The following is a 17,100-nucleotide window of genomic DNA, read 5'->3' as shown; positions in this document are numbered from 1 at the left end:
GGAAAATACATCTGCCTCCTCCTAAATCCAGGTCCAGAGAGATTGTGTTAGTTGTTTAACTCTTTCTCTGGGATTCTATTCCACCAGCTCCAGGGAAAATTCTAATCCCATTCCCTGTCAACCACTCTTATGTCCTAAGTCTTATTTCCCATTGTAACAGATGTCATCTACAAATTCCTACATGTTAGGAGAAGGTTATCAGAGTCTGTAATTGATGTTGAAAACAGAAGTACCAGCTTGTGGGGCTCTGCCTCCAGGATATGAATCACCTTCTCATTTGTCATACCAGACTCCTATATAGCCTTCCAACCCTCCTCCACGTATCCTACTTCCTCCAGCCTCATTTCTAATTCCCCTTCACACATTTCCCCATTGACCCCTGGACACCCCCCGCCTCCCAACCAACATACAACTCCAAAATTCCACCCCTACGATTGCCTCTAACATGCTGCTCCTCCCCACCTTCTTCCAGGACTTGGAAAGTTCCCTGTCAATTATCCTTGTTACTGTTCAGTGGGGAAACCTTGTGGAAACCATTAGGTTCAAACAAGATATACAGAGGATAAATTGGATATAATCAACAAAGGGAAGGTACTGACATTTTCTTCCTTTTAAAATTTAGAATATTTCCCCATGGTTACATGATTCATGACCCTAACCCCTCTTTCCTTCCCCTCTTCCAAAGCCAGCAGGCAATTCTACTGGGTTATACGTGTATCATTTTTCAAAACCTATTTCCATGTTATTCATATTTGTAGTAGAACAATTCTTAAACATCAAAATCTGAATCATGTCCCTATTGCACTACATGGTCAATCATATATTTTTCTAATGCATTTCTGTTTCCACAGTTCTTTCTCTGGATGTGGATAGTGTTCTTTCTCCTAAATTTCTCTGGATTGTCCTGGAGGATTGCACTGCTGCTAGTAGAAAAGTTAGTTACATTCAATTGTGCCATTATGTATCAGTCTTTGTGTGCAAGGTTCTCCTGGTTCTGCTCCTTTCACTCTGCATCAATTCCTGGAGGTCGTTCCATTTCACATGGAATTCCTCCAGTTCATTATTCCTTTGAGCACAATAGTATTCCATCACCATCAGATACCACAACTTGTTCAGCCATTCCCCAATCGACAACCCCTCATTTTCCAAATTTTTTCTACCACAAAGAGCACAGCTATGAATATTTTTGTACAAATCTTTTTCCTTATAATTTTTTTGGGGATACAAACCCAGCAGTGGTATGGCTGGCATTCTTTTTTTTTCATTGACTATTGATGCCTGTAAAAATAAAATAAAATAAAAATAATATAACTAGAATTCATATGGAGCTTTAAGGTTTGGGATGTATGAGGGTTTAAGAAGGACCGGCACTTCTGGTCCTGCACTTTTGGTACTCAACTTTCATTTGTGGCTATAGAATGTCCAGTGGCCTCAGTGGGTTTGCAACATATAAATAGTCAGAAAAAAATATAATAGTTGGCTCTTGCTAGTTGGTTCAAGCTGACTCCCACGGATTACTGGTTGGAAGAGACCTTGAAGTAATGCTTCCTTTAAGGGCATTTCTTCCATTTCAGTATAATATTTTAGATCTCTTAATGTAAGTAGAGTTGAAATAAATGAAAAGATATAGACATTGTCATCTATACTGAATAACAGGAGGTTCCATGTTGACGACATTATAGGTATAATGCTAAGTGGAAGTATTTTTAAGCATCACTATATATAACTATATAAATAGCCCTATCTTTCTTTTTTTAAAAACCTTACCTTCTGTCTTACTATCAGTTCTAAGAGAGAAGAATGGCAAGGGCTAGGTTAGGCAATCAGAATTAAGTGACTTACCCAGAATCATCCAACTAGGAAGTGTCTGAGGTCAGATTTGAATCCAGACCTTCTTACCTCAATGTCTGACACTCTATCAAGTAAGCTACTTAGTTACCCCAATATTCCTTCACTCTAATGAAAAAATTCTTGAGTACCTTTTGAGAAAAATAACTTGCAGTTAAACAGTAAGCAACAGTTATATCTTAAGAACTGCCTGAGTTACCTTGATGAAATTTAAAAGGCTCTACCAGGACATCTCTATTGCCCCCTTCTTATAAAATTTCCTTTGACTCATCAACCCAATGGGTTCATTTATCATCTCTCTTTAGAGATGACACACATACTAGTAGCCTTCAAATACTTGAAGACATTGGTCATGTCTCCTTTGAACTTTCCCTTTTACAAGCTAAATACCTCTAGTTCCTTTCATTGATCCTTATATTATAAAGCCTTAAAACCCTTCACCATCTTGATTGCATTCTTCTAAATGCTTTTTCCTTATTCAAGTCTTTCTTAATACGTGATGTCCCAATTTGAATATTCCAGATGTGATTTGGTCAATGTAGAGTTCAGTGGCATGATCACTTCCTTGTTCTTTGAAGTTATGCTTCTCAATGAAGCCCAAGATGACATACTAACATTTTTGGATGCCGAATCACATTGTTGACCCATAATGAGCCTGTATTCCAACAAAACCTCCCAAACTTTTTCAGACAGCTCACTAGTTAATCATGCTTCTTCCAGCTTGCATCGGTGAGGATTTTTTAAAATTCAGGGACAAGAGTTTATGCTTATTTCCATTTAATGTCATCTAATTTAGTTCAGCTCAATGATATAGCAAAGCAGACTTTTAAAATCCTGATTGTCATGTCATCCACTGTGTTTATTTTCTGTCCCTCACCACTTGATGTTATTTGCAAATTTGACAATTATATCATCTATAATGAATTCAAGTGTTGGCAGAATCAATTAATTAATTTAATATTTTTTAAAGTTTATTGATTTCTTATTGAATAGGAAGGTTTGGAAAAGAAGTGGGGTTGATGATAATCATACCAAAAAATAAAAAGAATACTGAAGACTCATTTAAAAATACAATAAGAAACGCAAATACCAACAACATGGAAATGGGTTCGAATCAAGAACACTTGTGATACCCAGTGGAATCATGCGTCGGCTATGGTATAGGGGGCAGAAAATGATCTTTGTCTCCAATGAATAATGCTTGGAAATGACCAAATAAAATAATGTTTAAAAAAAAAAACACAATAAGAGAGCAAAAGGAAAATGTAGAATGGGACTCAGAAAAGCAAAGCACTGTTGGAACTACCATGTGAAACTTGAAATACATGTGTTTTAAAAGCTCTAAGTAATAGAGATTCACAATTTCATATGTGGTACTTTTACCCTGTTCTTTGAATGTGGAAATAAATGTTCATATTTGTTAATGAGACAAGTTCATAGTAATAAAAGAGTAAATCTTAAAAAAAGAAAGCAGCTCAGCTGCCATAAACAAAAAATAAATGTGATGATCTTTTCACTAGTGATATGGAATATTAAAATCAAAGTGATATAAAACGGAAGAATCAGATGATGACCATACCAATAAATACCAGCATTTATAGAATCAAGTGATCTCAGAGTTGAAAGTTAAGCCAGCCTAACTGCTTTTGTGACATGGCCAACAAGAAGTAATTTAGCATTTACCTCCAAAGCTCTTAGGAAAGTGAAACCAATTACTTCCTGAGGAAGTCTATTCCATTCCTGAATAATTCTAATGATTGAGAAGTTCTTACTTATATTAAACCTAAATCTGTATCTCTGCAGCTTCTGCTCACTGCTCTTCTGTCTAAGAAGGACCATTTAAGTACTTGAAATCCATTACCATTGCTTTCTTTAGTGTTTTCTTTCCAGTTTATTCAGTGGAACCTCCTATGGCACAATCTTCAAGTCCTTTCATCATCTTTGTCCTCCTCTGAATATGCTACAATTATGAATGTCTTTAAAATGTGGCCCATATTTGTACAATCTTCTAGATGTAGTCTGACTATGGCAGAGTACTATGGAATATCACACTTGTTATACATTATACTTTTCTTTCCTTTTTTTTTTAACTCTTACCTTCCATTTTGGGATCAATACTGTATATTGGCTCCAAGGCAGAAGAGTGGTAAGGGCTAGGCAATGGGGGTCAAGTGCCTTGCCCAGGGTCACACAGCTGGGAAGTGTCTGAGGCCAGATTTGAACCCAGGACCTCCCATCTCTAGGCCTGGCTCTCAATCCACTGGGCCATCCAGCCACTCCCATTATACTTTTCTTAATGAAGTTTAATACATCATTTGGGTTTGGTGGTTCCCATGTCAGGTTACTGACCCATTTTTTAATTTATGGTTTATTAAACCAGCAGATATTTTACACATGAAATGTGGTGATGTCCTGCCTATCCCATATTATGCTTACTGATTTATTTTTACTTGAGTCTAACACTTGATATTTATTCCTAGTAAATTTTATCTATTGAGGCAGATTGACATAGTGAATAGAAAGTTGACATTACACCTACAATGATCTGGATTCAGGTTCACATGAGCACATCCATTGTGTTTGTTTGTTTGTTTCCTGATTAGTAGCATGGCTACCATGCAACCTGAGGAGGTCAAGAAATTTCCCTGTTAGAAAATGCCAGGTTCCAAAGATTTTGATAACCTCCATCAAAATGATGATTTGCTAACTGACTTAATTCAATTAAGATCTTAGTAGATCTTATTTGCTTACAAACAAGAACCTCATATTCATTATAGGTCTCCTTCTTAGAAGAGGCAATATTTTTGCATATAAATTATCATAAAATGTATCTATGATTTTGGTACCCTCTTCAAAAATAATAACTATCTCCATTTCTTCCCCTAGATTGGAAACGTGACATGATCTATTTAATTAAGTCTGTTCCTGTTTAGAAGGAAATTTCAAGTCTTAAATTAAGAGATGAACATTCTCTGATTCCACTATACATATATGTTCCATGAATCAGATCAGGAGCATGTTTAAATATACTGGATACGAAATTCCTTCCTATTTATAATCCTTCATTATGCAGCTATTTTAGATGGAGTATGTGGATATTTTTTTCCTTCACTCCTTGTCCTTTTTTGGTTTTATAGGAAGTATCTGTCTATTCTATCTGAGCTCTTCAACCTTCCTGGAAGACATATTCATCCACAAGATAAATCAGAGAGGGGACAAGTTTTTTCCTTTATGACAGTATATCATAATTTGTTATGTTTTAACAGTTTTGGGGAGCCCAAATGTTTGCTCCTCAGCAGGATAGAGTACTAAAAATAAATGAAATAATGCTCAGGAAGCACCCTAAGCTTCTCAAAAGAAAAAAAAAATACAACATAAGTAGGTGGATTTAATCAAAAGAAACAAGCTTTTGTTTTTTATAGAAGAAGGAACAAGAGAGAGTTAAGAAAAAAGAATGAAAATAGAAAATGGGAAGATTAAGTCATACAACTATCTGGTTCATAGCAAAGCCTCTGCTTTGTGGTTCTCTCTCTTTGTCTCTCTCTGTCTGTCTCTGTCTCTCTCTGTCTTTCTCTGTCTCTCTCTCTCTCTCACCAGGAATAAAGTATTCATGTCCTTCGTAGGTGATAACGACAGCTTCGATGATGAAAAGAAATCAATGAACAAAACTAGAATGCGTCCATCTTGAAAGAACAGATAAATAGCAATCACAATGCTGGCCAACCATATCTTCTTTCATAATTCCCCATGTTACAAAGTAAAACCAGTAAATAGCAGTCAAAGGCTAGTTGTGGAATAATCAGCTGGCCAGCATTTAGTTAGCACCTATTATGTGCCATATGTTATGCTGGGTCTAAAAGATACAAATGCAAATGAATCACTTCTCTGAAACTATAATTTCTTTAGCCAATACAATTCCATAAATGTATAAGTGCTTGTCTCTGAGCTCCACTCCAGATCCTCCGGACCTGTCCACCTCCATGCTAATGGCCTTGTTACCATAAAGATACATCCTTCTCTGATGGGTGAGTTCCTTCCAAGAACTACCATTTCAGGAAGTGCCCAGGTCACCCCTGCTCACTTCTTCCCAACTCCTCTGTATATATCACCAGTTATTCTATAGAAAATTCCCAAGTGGGGGCAGCTAGATGGTTCGATGGATAAAGAGCCTGGCTTGGAGACATGAGATTTTCTTAGTATAAATTCTAAGACAGAAGGTAAGGGTAATTAAAAAAAAAGAAAATTACTAAGTAAGGAAGAAATGGCATTTTGCTACAATCAAGGAATAGGATTTTAGAAGTAAGATTCTAAATTAAAGTTAAATTATAAGTCATCAATATTTAATTAAGAATCATTCTTATTTTTACCTCCGAAAGGATCGACACATTTGCTCAGTTTTTTAGGTAAATGGCTAGCTGTGTCTACAAGGCAGTCAGGTCAGCACAAATCAGCCCAAGAATAAAGTGAAAATATGCTCATAGAGATAATATTTGCCTTTGCTTAACCATGATAATTAATTACACTTCTATCGACCTTCATGATTATATGTCTCCATTAAAATCCTTCTCTGATGCCTCATCATGGAAAGGAGAAGGTCCCTTGGTTTCTTGATGGCTGCGCCATATTAAATAATAAGCTCTGACGGGCTATGCCAAATTGGAGGCACATGAAGGACAGTTCATGGGAGAGAGATATACCTCCAAAATGGCCCCAAGATGAGGACTGTTTTAGCTAAAGTGATTAAGGAAGATAGACTGCCAAGTCAGAGAGGGAGAGTGATCTGTGTTGATGTAGGAAGTACCCATACCAATGAAAAAATGGATCTTTAAAAGCGGAAGCCAATAGGAAATAGGAAATAGCAAATAGCAAAGCTAGTCAGTTCCAACTCGAGCAAATATAGTAAACGTCCCAGTGTGACCAAAAGTGAACCAGAGCCTGCAGAGTTCTGTGTCTGGAGGCAGCAGAGTTGAAGGCTCCCCTGAGAAAGTCCTAGGCTGGTAAGAATTCTCTAGGATTGTGGAAAACCCATGATAGGGACCTTGGAAGCCCCACTGAGTAGAAATAACCAATCCAGGGTGGCAGTACTCAGTCAGGGACAGCTCCAGAATTTAAGAGCTCCAACATCCCTAGTACTCTCTTCCTTTTTTTTTTTTAAATCCTTATCTTCCATTCTGAAATCAATAGTTAGTATTGATTCCAGGGTAGAAGAGTGGTAAGAGCTAGGCAATGAAGGTAAATGACTTGCCCAGGGTCACAAGCTAAGAAGTATCTGAGGCTAGATTTGAACCCAAGACCCTCCATCCCTAAGCCTGACTTTCAATTCACTGATTCATCTAGTTTCCTGGCTAATATTCACTTCTAACAAGTGCCTGACAAGAAGACCTTGAAGATCTAGTGCTCTGGCCTTTAAAAATCCTAGAAGACCTAACCCTGGGAGGCAAAGGTCAGTGCAGGAGCCTAAGAGAGACCAAACCAGGCCTACCCCTCGACCCCAAAGCATAGTACAGGTAGAAACTGAACTAAATCTGGAGAGGGATAAACCAAAGAAGACATTGACCAGTATCAAAAATTATTCTAGATCTATAGATCCCCATGAAGGAGAGAGTATTTCTATAACAACTATAATCAGAGATCAAAATTTAAAAAAAAATTATTTTCTACAAAAACTACATGAATACTTAGAAAAATTGAAGGAAAAATAAAAAAGGAACTAAAAACTCTGGAGGAAATAATTAGAAGGAAAATAAATAGGTTAGGAGAGAATTTTTTTTAATTTTACCTGAAAAGTAAATTCCCTAAAAATTAGAATTTATCACACAGAAATTAAGGTATCCATTAGTTAGCAAGACATATTGGAACAAAATCAAATCATTGCAAAATAGAAGAAAATGTAAAATATTTGATATAAAAAAAACAAATGAAATGCAGATGCCAACAACATGGAAATGGGTTCGAATCAAGAACACATGTGATACCCAGTGGAATCGTGTGTCAGCTATGGGAGAGGTGGTGGGAAGGGGGTGGGGAGGAAAAGAAAATGATCTTTGTTTCCAATGAATAATGTTTGGAAATGACCAAATAAAATAATGTTTAAAAAAATGACTTGGAAAAAGTTAAAGGAAATAAAATTTGAGAATCATTAGATTCCCTAAAAACTATGATTTTTTAAAAAAGTCTGTAGAGTATATTTTAAGAAATCATAAATGAAAACTGCCTGGATCTGTTACAACCAGATGGTAATGTGAAGACAGAAATAAGTTCCTAATCACCTCCTGAAAGAAACCCCCAAAGGAAAAATACCAGGAATTCTAACACCCAAATCCAGAGTTCCTGTGTTAAGCAAACAAAAAGTATCAAGAAAACAGAATCAGACAAGACCTAGAAAGTTCTACTAAAAATAAGAGGAGATCTTGGAATATTCCAAAAGGCAAAAAAAAAACCACAATAAAAATTAAAGCTGCAAATCTAAGTATAGCAGTATAGGGATAAAAATGGATTTTAATATAATAGAGAATTTTTAATCCTTTCTGATTAAAAGCCCAGAGCTTAATAAAAAGTTTAAAAATAAACAGAAATTCAGGAGAAATCTAGAAAAGTAAAATTATTTGAACAATTGGAAGGGGATGCATGATGGGATAGTGCAAATACTCTAAAAGGGGGAGAAAAAACAAATATCCTTTCAAAGTCTTAATGTCTTCAAAGTTTATCATAAGAGATTCATAAGAAAAACAGAAGAGCTAAACATAGATTGGTTTCATCTGAAGATTTTAAGAGGGGAAAAATAAGGGTGAGTAAAAGGAATACATGAGTGTGTGAAGGAGGAAGAAGGGGTTAGAACTTGCTATTTCTTATAATTGAAGAGCATGAGGGCAGTATGTAAACATGGAAGATGGAATAGGGAAAGGAAGCATCAGATGAACCTCATTCTTATCTGAAACAGACAAAGTTGGGTAAGCTACATGCAAAAAACTTTTGTTATAGAAATACATCACATTCCAGAGAGAAGCAAGTTGGGGAGGGTAAAAGATAATGTTAGGGATAGCAAAACAAATTTTCTGATGCTGAAAAAGAATTTTCTTCCCTTTTGTGGGAGGGAAGAAAAGCAAAGAGCTACAATCTAATGGGAAATGTCTAAACATAGTTTATATAAATGCCATGAAACATTATAGATCTGTAAGAAATGATAAAGTGACAATTTCACAGAATCTTTTATAGTCTAAACTGACCCAGAGGAAATTAAGAAGAATTAGGACAATAGTTTATACAAGGCCAACAACTTTGAGAGTAAAATTCTTATCAAGGCAACAGCCAATCAGGTCTCTGGAGGACTTTTGATGAAACATGCTAACAACCCCCTGACAGAGAAGTAATGGACACAGTACAAAAAGAGGTATACATTTTTGGCATACATACCTTTATATAGATTAGCTTTGCTTATTTGTCACAAGATTATTTTTCTTCTCCATTTTTAATGAGAAAGGGAGGAAAATGGAGTTAGCAATAGTGATATTAAAAAGGAGTCATTGAAACTTTTTTAAAAATGTACATCTGAGAACAAAAGGACATTCAAAAGGAACCAGAAATAAATGAGTCAGTTTTGAAATTTATGGGTGAAAACTATACTTTTGTTTTTTTCTGGCTGTTTGAAGTATTTTCTCCTTGGACTATGAGCTCTTGAACTTGGCTATAACATGCCTGGGCAGCCATCATTTTGGGATTTATTGCAGGAGGTGATCTGTAGATTCTTTCAAGTTCTATTTTACCCTCTTGTACAAGAATATATCTAGGCATATATCCCTGAAAGCATATATCAATAAAATATAGGAAAAAACAATGAATTGGGTTTGCAACTAAAATTTTTTTAAATTTCCAATTAAAAACTAAATTAGAAATCCTAAAAATCAAAGAAGAAATTAATAAAATTGAAAGTAAAAGAACTATTGAGCTAAAAAATAAGACTAGGAGCTGGTTCTATGAAAAAATATAGAGTATTGGTTAGTTTGATTTAAAAAAAGAAAGAAGAAAATCAAATTACCAGTATCAAAAATGAGAAGGGTGATTTTACCTCTAATGAAGAGAAAATTAAAGCAATTATTAGGAGCTATTTTGCCCAATTATATGACAATAAATCTGATAATCTAGGTGAAATGGATGAATATTAACAAGAGAAGAAATAAAATAGTTAAATAATCTCACCTCAGAAAAATAAATTGAGCAAACTATCCATGAACTCCCCAAGAAAAAATCCTCAGGTGCAGATGTATTCACAAGTGAATCCTATCAAATATTTCAGTAGTTTGATAGGTATGGCACTGAATAAGTAGGCTAATTTAGGTAGGATTGTCATTTTTATTACATTAGCTCATCCTACCCATCTATCAAACATTTAAAGAGTAATTAATCACAACACTACACAAAATATTTGGCAAAATATGCTAAGAAGGAGTCCCATCAAATTCTTTTTATGACATAAATATGGTGGTGATACCTAAACCAAGGGAGACCAAAAACAGAGAAAGAAAATTATAGATCAACTTCCTTAATGATCATTGATGTAAAAATCTTAAATAAAATACTAGAAAAGAGACTATGGCAACATATCACAAGGATTATTCACTATGACCAGGTGGGATTTATACCAGGAATGCAAGGCTGATTTAATATTAGCAAAACCATCAGCATAATAGACCACATCAATAACCAAACTAACAGAAATCACATGATTATCTCAATAGATGATAAAATACAATATCCATTCCTATTGAAAACACTAGAAAGCAAAGGAACCAAAGGGTCTTTCCTTAAAATAATAAGTAATATTTATCTAAAACCATCAGTAATGGGAATAAGTTAGAAGCCTTCCCAATAAGAATAAGAATGAAGCAAGGGTGACCATTATCACCGGTCTTATTTGATATTGTACTAGAAATGCTAGCTTTAGTAACTAGCTTTTTAAGCTGTTATTTTCTTTTTGCATTTCTTTTTCCTATTTTAAATTGACCTGTCTGATTTGATTTTTGAATTCTTTTATTTCTTCCAGTGCCTCAGACCCAATTTCCACTTTTCTTTGAAGTTTTACATGTGATTGCTTATATCTCACCATCCCCTGTGGATCCTGTGCTTTGCTTTGTCACCATATAAATTTTCTAGGGTTAGGAATTTCTTTTGCTGGTTGCTCATTTTTCCAACCTTTTTTTTTGGCTGTGGACTAGGAATTCTGAACACTGCTGATTCTGTCCACTCTGCTGCTGGTTTGCAGGGATCTGCACCATGAGCTATTTTGCTCTGGGGTTACACCTTCACTGTATCAGTACAGGTTTGAAAGGGCCCAACAATATGGACTTCTGGGCCTCACTACAGGCTGATGCCAGGGCCTGGGACTTCAAGGGGGTGGACCTGAGGTGCTCTTCTGTTGGTGTAGCCCGGGTCCTGGGGTCCCAAAGTTGACCTATGCCCAATTGCAAGACCTGGCACAGTAAGTGGGGGTGTGGTTAGCCAGAACTCCTCTGTGTGCAGTTTTGCTTCTAGTTCTCCCTTATCCTATGAAAATCAACTCTTTGCCTACCTTTCAAGTTGTGTTCAGCAGGAGAGACCCCTCTGTCTTGCTGTTGGTTTTTAACTCCTATTGTTTTGAGGCACTTTTAAAAGATTGGTTTGGAAGGATTGTCACAGCTATTTCAGCTTTTACTGCTACTAAGCCACCATTTTGGCTCTGCCCCCCAAAATTATATACTTTTTAAAAGCAAGTGATATAAAGTGGACATTCATTTTTTATACAATCTTCAGTGATCTGCTGGGTATACTGAGGTGTTTTATTTTTTGTAAGTTCACATTAAATTCTTTTCAGAGATTCATGGTTACCAAATAAATTTTCACACTTGTCCTTCCCAATGATTCCATGAGGGAGGTAGAGAGTATTACAGATGGGACTAGATACAGATAATAATAGTAGCCAATTTATATGGGCAGCTAGGTGGCACAGTGGATAGAATGCCAGGCCTGGAGTCAGGAAGACTCATCTTTATGAACTCAAATCCAGCCTAAGAAACTTACTAGCTTTGTGACCCCAGGCAAGCCACTTATCCCTGTTTGCCTGTTCCCTACCCATTCTGGTATCTCAGCCAAGAAAAGCCCCAGTGGGGTCACAGAGAATTGGACACAACTGAAAAACAGCTCAACAACAGCAATATTTATATAGCACTTACTATGTACCAGGGACTATACTATTGTCATTATAATTAGTACCTCATTTGATCTTCACAGCACTGAGAAGTAGGTTTTATTTATCATCCTTATTTTATTGATGAAGAAATTGAGCTTCAAAGAGATGAAGTGACTTGGTACTGACAACTCACTAGTTACGTTATGTGAAGATTGGATTTGGCTATCTCCTGATTGTAACAATGACAGTACTTAGCTCTTCCTTGAAGTGAAGATAAAATTGTAATCCCCAGTTAATTTTTAGACTTAGATTTTAATCCCCAAAGTGTTAATTCAATATTTAAAGTAGATCTACACATTTTAACTACAAAAAGGTGTTAACTAACTACAAACAGGTGTTACCTAACCACAAAAAGGTGTAAACTAACTACAAAAGGTGTGACACCCATTTCATACATATGAGTGGACAGTCCTGGAGAGGAGCGTCTGCTGTGATTGGTAGATATAAAATTTAGGGGAGGTGACACAAGAGAAAAAGGTCTTTAAATAGAGGAAACAGAGACACACAAGGGTCAATCAAGAATGAAGAAGAGTCACTCGGAGGAGAGATTGAAAGACAGACACTCAGACTTGGAGTGAAGACACTTGGCTGTGGAACTGGACCCCTAGAGGAGCTCATGCAAGAGACCTCAGACTGCTTTCCTTTTAGACAGTCACTGTGGTGAGTGTAAAGACTGACTTAGTTTTCCTGCCTTTTTGAAGATGTGAACCTCTGAGAAAGGCCCATCATCTTGAGACTCCTTTCCTCTGGCTGGGACTTAGAATTTCTACCTGGCTCTAAGGAAGCCAGATCTCTCTCTCCCTCTCTTTCTTCCCTTTTTATCTCTTCCTTAACATCTTCCCTCTATTGTAAATAAACTACTATAAATTCCATTTACTTTAGTAATTCATTTTGAGATTTAGAAATTAAATCCCTGGCAACCACCAATTAAATATTCAAGTCCAACCATATAAAAAATTTAACGGTTATCAAGAGCAAGTATTAATTTGTCTTACTCAGTTTCCTTATCTATAAGAATGAGAAGGGACTATTGCTTTTTTGTCTTTGTATCTGTAACTCCCAAAACAGTTCCTTGCATATGACAGATACTGAATATGTTTGTCAAATGTGTTGCTGATGATGACTAATGACCTAGAAAGTAGAATTCCATCAAGTAAATAGGTTACTTTTCTTTTTTACTAAAAGTAATGATTTTTTTTTCATAACCATAATTCCTTTAACAGCATTTGCAGGAAAGAACGTTTAAAATAGGTTTCACAACACAGACAAATATTTACTATAACATTTTAGAGCTTCTCAAAGGCTTCTTTTCCTTATGTTTCTATTAAAGTTCATTTGAAGCAGCATGGTATATTAGAAAGGTCATTGGGGTAACTCAATGGATTGAGAGTCAGGTCTAGAGATTGAAGGTCTTGGGTTCAAATCTAACCTCAGATGCTTCCTACCTGTGTGACCCTGGACAAGTCACTTAACCCCCATTGCCTAGCCCGTACCACTCTTTTGCCTTGGAACCAATATATAGTATTGATCCTAAGATGGAAGGTAAGGGTTTTTTGGTGGGGGGAGAGGGGGTTTAATAAAAAAAAAAAGGGACATAGGACAAAAGGAAGCCAGGGAATGAATACTGGTCCTGGCTCTGCCACTTTTGAATTCCTTTGAGCAATCCCTCATCTTTCAGGGACCTAATTTCCTCAACTGCAAAATGAAGGAGTGACAAGAATTTTCTCAAAAATCTCTTATTCTAAGATTCTGCTCTTATGAGAGGCTCTTGTGGTTTGACTTAAATGTATATCAGGCAGAAACTTTGTTTATGGGTCTCAGCCATGAAGATAAGTTTATACAGTTAATTAAAATGTGACTTCTGATAGCTGAGTCATAAAAAAATGAATTTAAATCACATCACTTACAAATTCACAATGCCAAATGGTGTCATTCTAGAACTTCAAGGTGAAGTCAGGAGATTAGGATAAAAATAGGATAACTAGGAGCAATGTGCCCACTGGATTGAAGGCCTTCTTTTACTATCAGAACTCCGTTTACTCTGTGGTCCTGGATATGGTCTTTTTGTCCCCAATTCAGGGAATTCTGAAGACATTCACCAAAAAAAGACACTCAGCCTCACTTGGCAGAGTGGGTAGTCTTTTTGTTTTTCTTATGTCTGTCAAATAAAGTTCTCAAATGAACTATGTGTGGTTTCCCCTCAGGGAAGTTTTGATAGCTGGAAAGATTGCTTACCTAAGCAATTTAATAGTCAAAATTATTCATTTTCCATCTTGTATTGATCTCTTTCTCTTGTTTGCTCATAAGCATAGAGTATATTTCTCTGCCCTTGTGCTTTCTTTAGACTGTCACTGTTAAAGTCCTAGTATCAGACGGTTTAGATGTAATGATAAATTCAATAATTCTGGATATGAAAGAAATGGAAATAGATTCCTGGAAAATGAGTTTTCCTGACTTTGGGCCCAGTACTTGTGCCATGTAGCTGCTCTCTCTACTGCATCCCTTCACCAAAAAAAAAAAAAAAACAAACACCCTGAACCTCAGATGCCCAATTCAGTTCTAATTCTTGTTTAAGGTTATAAGTGCGAATCATGCCAAGTCCAAGGGATCTGTTGGGATCTGCAAAAGTCCCAACAGAGAATAAACCAGTTCTGAGTCATGTCCAATAAGAAGGTTCCCAGGAAACTACCTGTGACAGAGTTTACTTAGACAGCCCTGAAGTTCATCACTAGAACTCCCCCTAGCATCAATTCAGGCGTAATCAAGAGGGAAGTCAAGCCTGCATGCTGGCATCAGAACTGGTCTGATATATCAGGGACCTCCCAAACAAGGGATGCTGAAGGGTTGAATTGGACTTGCTCAGACCTCTATGAAATTCAAAGCCTACCAGATACCTGTTTTAGTCTCAAAGCATATCCCAGGGGCCAGAGCAATTGAAAACGGGGTTCTGGGATTCAAAGAAAAGAGAATTGTGGGGTGGGGATGAACTGTGGTGCAATGGGCTGACTTCATTCCACCTTTCAAAATGTGGAACTCTCATTGTTGCAGTCTTCAACCTACTATTTTTATATATGATATTGAAACTTTTCTAAGCTAAGTCAGGAGGATCTCTTTAAACATGCCCTAGCTTCACATTTGGTTTTCACCTAAACAACAATGCTTATTTATAATGAAAATAATTTAGCTAAAGGGTACCTTGTCACTAAGGTTCATTCAGGGCCATGTGATTTCATCTAAAATTTGTGCTTACCTGGATTGAAAGAATCCAAATGCCTCCTGGATTTGAACAAAACTGGTAACATATTTTCACAAATCTAAACAAATATGTTATCAGGAGACTAATCTTAAGTAAAATAAATAGTAGCTGTAAATTAAGTAATGATTTATCCTCTTCTTCAGCAAAATACCCAGTGAAGCACATTCTGATGGTGGGAATTTGGAAACTTCAAAGGACTCCAAATCCCCACTATTAGAATTCTAATAGTTTTCTCATTTCACAATCTATTTTGAAAATGAATTTAACATATATGTGTATATATGTATTTACCATATTAGAGAAGATTATAGAAGTCCCATCACCTAAGATTTTTCTCTGCAAACTCTCCTAGGATTCCTTTAATTTTCTCTGCCACTTAAATCTCAGACACAATGATTGTTCCATCATTTTTCAACAACAGTCCCAACAGACAAACCACAGAATACTATAAATAATAATACTAACAGAAAAGAAAGCTTTGTGATTTTTAATAGAGTAGAAGTATTAAAAGACAATGCATCCCCATCGTATAGTGAAAGAAATACTGGTTTTGAAATGAGAGATCCTTCCTTCAAATCCTGCCTGTTACTTCTTGTCATTGAAACTTGTGGGATTCAGTTTCTTCAACTTTAAAATGGTAGAAGGAACTAACTGACTAGGTAGCCCCCGAGGTCTAGCATAAAATCTATGATCTCTTCCTTTATAATGTAGGTGTGTCAAGGCTGGAGAACAGAGAGAAGCAAATAGTTGTTTCTTTTTCTTTTAAGGAGTCTGTGAACTAAAGCTCTCCTGCCTGTTTTCAGTCTCAAAGTTGGTTAGTTTCTGAAGCCAAGAAGAGAGGAGAATGCTGCTTGTTCTCCTCATGTTCTGGAATGGCAAAAACAAAACAAAACAAAACAAAACACAAAACAAAAACAAAAACACAACTTTTTTATGAATGATGATGGCAGGCGGCCAGAAGAATCCAAGTAGACCATTCAAAATGACAGACAGAAAGAGGGTAGTAGGCAGGAGATCTGTGACTACAGATTTGCTCTGGAATAACGGAACGGAGTTTCTCACAGGGCTCTATCCCCAAGGCAAAGACATACACTTCAATCTGCAAAACCAGATCGCACCCAACTTCCATATGTCTCTCGCCATGGGTAACACCAGAGCCCGAAGGGGCAGTCTGTGCAAATGCCAAAATCAGAGCCCGGGTTTCCTTTTTGCAGCTGATAGATCCGTGCTCCCGAGGCATTCCCTCACCCTCGCCTGCAGCAGGTAACCGAAGGAGCGACGTGAGCAGCAAGCTCCTTCCATCTCCTCCACCCGGCAGTAAGAGCTTGCAGCAGTGGCGGGTCCCCGAGCTCGGGGTGGAGGGAACGGGGCTCAGCTCTCAGCTTCTCCCTACCCCTTCCCAAGACTGTCTGTTCGCCCATCTGCTCGCCTGGAACCTGCCAGTGGGTCTCTCTTAGGAACTCACCTGCAGTGGCAGCCACGGCGGGCTGGCTCCCTGCAACCTCAGCCACTTCTCCCCCAGCCATAGCAGGGGCAGACCGGCTGGCTCCCGAGCCCTCCGGCCGGCTTCATGGAGTCCGACCCGCACACGCCAGAGGAGGTTTATCCAGCCGCACAGCGGCCGAGGGCACACCTACGAGGCTGCACCGGGGATGCTTCGCGGTCACCTCTGACGCAAGCTGCCCCCTCCCTGCCTCCCTCGCTCTCTAACCCGGCCACTGGGAGCAGGTAGAGCTTCAGACTTGCAGCCCAAACCTGCGGGGCTACTGAGCAT

At 37.3% G+C, this 17,100-nt stretch overlaps 1 long non-coding RNA gene across 1 annotated transcript in view; it reads right to left on the bottom strand.

Moving 5' to 3' along the window:
* LOC103098865 (uncharacterized) overlaps positions 1-17,074 on the bottom strand; it is a 60,662-nt gene extending 43,588 nt beyond the window's left edge. The window contains exon 1 of the long non-coding RNA XR_469252.3: positions 16,792-17,074. This is a non-coding gene — a long non-coding RNA (uncharacterized LOC103098865). The remainder of the gene's footprint in view (positions 1-16,791) is intronic.
* Positions 17,075-17,100: the final 26 nt, after the last annotated feature.

The sequence above is a fragment of the Monodelphis domestica genome, chromosome 6, assembly GCF_027887165.1.
Source record: "Monodelphis domestica isolate mMonDom1 chromosome 6, mMonDom1.pri, whole genome shotgun sequence".
In the NCBI taxonomy this organism is placed as follows: Eukaryota; Metazoa; Chordata; class Mammalia; order Didelphimorphia; family Didelphidae; genus Monodelphis; species Monodelphis domestica.
Note: the sequence above shows the minus strand (reverse complement) of the source record. Positions and strands in the feature narration are given on the sequence as shown.